The sequence below is a fragment of the Castor canadensis genome, chromosome 15 (genome assembly GCF_047511655.1).
Source record: "Castor canadensis chromosome 15, mCasCan1.hap1v2, whole genome shotgun sequence".
NCBI classification, from domain to species: domain Eukaryota; kingdom Metazoa; phylum Chordata; class Mammalia; order Rodentia; family Castoridae; genus Castor; species Castor canadensis.
The window spans coordinates 42,738,303-42,742,067 of record NC_133400.1 but is presented as its reverse complement, the minus strand read 5'-3'; the positions used below and the strand labels follow the sequence as shown (position 1 = coordinate 42,742,067).

At 32.6% G+C, this 3,765-nt stretch overlaps 1 pseudogene; it reads left to right on the top strand.

Annotated features, from left to right (window-relative positions):
- Positions 1-2,475: 2,475 nt before the first annotated feature.
- LOC109677624 (olfactory receptor 14C36-like) lies at positions 2,476-3,431 on the top strand (annotated as a pseudogene).
- Positions 3,432-3,765: the final 334 nt, after the last annotated feature.

Genomic DNA, 3,765 nt, shown 5'->3' with positions numbered 1-3,765 from the left:
TTTACTATATTTTTCAGTCTTACACTTTTTCCTAAACCATTGTCAGATATTAGTCCTTCAACAAATATCTCTTGCAATAATGGGATTACAGACATGAGCCACCATACCTGGCTTGTTGTTTAAATGGGTCTTGATAATGTTATCTCCCCCAGGATTGTCTCATATCATGATTTGACAATCTCTGCCTCCAAAGTAACAGTGAACACAGGCATGTGCCAACATGTATTAACTTTTTTCTAATTATGACTTATCTTAATGGTTATATTCTTATGAATTATTATTTATGTGCATTAGTACATTTTACTTTTGCCTTCATTAGGATCAAACATCTAAAAGTAGTAAGGATTTTTTTCTATCATTAAACCTTAGGACCTCAAATAGTTTTGGATGATTATAATCAAAATTAAATAAAATTTGGCAGAATATAAAATATTAAATAAGACCTATATTTTCACTATCAAGTGTAACAAATGGTTTTATTATTCCAGACAGCATTGAGTTTATGTGCTTAGTGAGATTGTGTTTGAATTTAACCCACACCTTGTGTACTGACTTACCATAGAGGAGTATGAATTATTAGTTTATTATGCTAAAGTCACTTTAATAGTCATTATGAATGCAAACTTGTGCACAGTATTAAGATAGAAATCCTACCAAACATACATTCTGAAATTCAAATAGTATGCTGACTTCTGCAGAGGTAATAAATATAATCAAATTTCCTCTATCCAGTGCAGTATCTTGTTCATAGTATGGAAGCAAATGAAGTAGTGTGAAAGTTATAATTATCAAAGAGTGGCTCATAGCAGAATTTGTACTGAACATGGGTAAAAACAACCAGAAAATCTATTGAGAACATTGCAATATATCTGTATAAAAACTGAATTCATCAAATGGACAAAAATATTCAGAGGCTCTAAATGGAGAATATTTCAGTTATTTATTTACTACTAGATATCAGTCAATAACATTAGCTCTATTTTTTGTAGGAAGATGGACAAAATATTAACAAACTGTTTCACAAGAAAATTACAAAGGTGTACATGACATATAAAAAAATTTCTGTCAGAGTTTACTCTGTCTGGACAACAGTCTCTAAAAATAGGTGCAAAAAATACAGTTTGTTTTATTCCAAAACTGATGCTTAGGTAATATTAACAAAAAAAATCTTAAAATTGCATTTATATAAAAATTATATTAAAAATGGCACAAAATATGTAAGCCTATTCTTGTCACTGTTGGGGGGCAGGGAATTCTAGTGTTTCAGAGTTACATGGAATGTTAAAAAGAAATTTCTCAGCATCTCTTGAGGAAAATAATCAGAAATAATGTATTTACACTATGGATAAACAGATTACAATCAAAAGTTCATGGATCAACACTCCTACTGTTCATTACCATACTTCCATAGTTGGAGGATCAACTCTCCATACCGTTTAGTGTCTTTGACTGTGGATTGCTGAGTTTTATGTTTCTGCTTGGTATGGCTTCAGTATTCAATTATTTAAACAAATTAAAACCTTGGTTCCATGTGGTGTTTTTGCAAATGTAGTTCACATTTCCAAATACTTCAGTTTAAGTAACTGAGATTATAATCTGAAATGCAAATGCACTTTATTCAATATATCTAAAAACCTTGAAAAAGAAATTGTGGTTGCTTTTGATGAAAATTTTCAGTGTCAAATATGCCAGTGTAAGTGTACCTGAATTCCTAAGTTACTGCCCAAATCTTTAGGTTTCAGACTTGTCTGACACTGTGTGAGCTTATTTCTTAAAATCTCTCTGTCTCTTCTACCCTTCCCCCAAATCTCTGTCTCTCTGTCTTTCTCTGTCTCTCTTTCTCTTTTTGCCTTTCTCTGTGTCTGTATCTCCCTCTCTCTCTCACTATGAGAGAGAGAGATAAAAAGAGAGATCAACAGATGAGTGTACAGATAGATAATAGATTTATAGACTTAAGGTTTATAGGTAAAAATACATGTATTAATGTATAAGAAAAATTTTCATATTTATTACATATCAATACAGGTAATATATTTTATAAAATGATAAAGGTACATAAATATGTATTATAAACACATATATGGACATTGAAACTATATGTACACGTTTTTCACTAGCTAAATTTCTATGGATTTTCCAGAACTATTGACAAAATTTAACCCATAAGAGTATCTGGACATATTTTAATGAATTTAATACTCTCTAACCCAATAAAATGGTGGGCTGGATATTACATTATTGAGTAAAACACATAACAGTGTTTAACATCATCTGAAATCATTAGATTGATATGGTCCATCTTCCTCGGCCCTTTTATAATAATTAATAAAAAGTGGTAAAAATGGGAACAATAACTGTAATTTTGAACAAGTGAATGTCCGCTTCTAGTATATAAGTAACAAGCATCAAGGAAAACGCTTAGGATCATTTTATAAATTATTCGATGGTCATTCTCTTCTACTGCTTTGTTTCCTGATGAACCAAGATTTTCTGAAAAGGGACAATGCCAGCATGGTTACCATGTTTCTTCTGGAGGATTTTGCTGCTGAGGTGTGGGAGATTAGGCTCCTGCTCTCCATGTTCTTCTTACTGATGTACCTGGGCACCCTGTTAGGGAAACATATCTGTCACCACTGTTGACCAGAACCTGTACACACCTATGTACTTCTTCTTCCAGAATCTGTCCATCTTGGACATGTGTTACATTTTTGTCACTGTCCCCAATGCTGTATCAACTCTCTGACTGAAAACTGGGCCATTTCTGTGGTTGACTGTGCTACACAAATCTTTTTGGTCTTGTCTTGTGTATGTATGGAGATTCTGTCCCTCACCATAATGATCCAGAACCACTATGTTGCCATCTGTTAGCTACTCCACTACCTTGTCATCATGAACTACCACTGTTTTGTCCAAACTACAATGGCTTTCATACTAGGTGGTCTCATCTATGCAACTGTACACACTTGCAAAACATTCTGGCTGTCCTTCTGTCTGTCCAACATGGTTCCACAGTTCTTCTCTGATATTTCTTCTCTGCTGAGGTTATTCTGCTAACACACCTTCATTAAAGAAGTCTTAAATCTTATTTCTTGCTTGGGAATGGGTGGTGACTTCATTGTCTTCATTGCCATTTCATATATTCACATATTTTCAACAGTGCTGAAGTTCCCCCTCACTCAAAGATGAGTGAGGAAAGGCCTTTTCCACTTGTGTATCTCAATTCTTGTGGTGTCTGTGTTTCTTATTTGTGGTGCCTATGTGTATGTAAGACCTCCAATTATCTCTGAAGAAGTTCAGAACATATACTTTCTCTCTTTTATAACATTGTTCCATCATTCTTTAGTCCTATCATCTACAGTGTTAGAAATAAACAGATAAAAGATGCAGTGGAAAAAGTAATTTTAAGAATACTTTATTTAATAAAATTATAAAAATATATATTGGATTTATTCAGAGAGTACAATGAGTAACATTTAAAGTTAAAAGCTGTCTATCTTTTCAATGTTTGTTTGGTACCTCCTATCCACAAATCATTCCATTTTACCTTGAAAAATGAATCCTATAATTTTTTTGAATTTATCTTCTAGCAAGTGAAGGAATATTTTTAAAGTTATCTATTATTTTGAGTGTACATATTACATTGTTACTAATTGATGCAAGAACACAAAGTGCACCTCAAATTATGATACTTACAGTTCCAGTCCTTCAAACACAAACACACACACATACCTAGTTATATAACTATCTGTAATTTAATTTTGATTG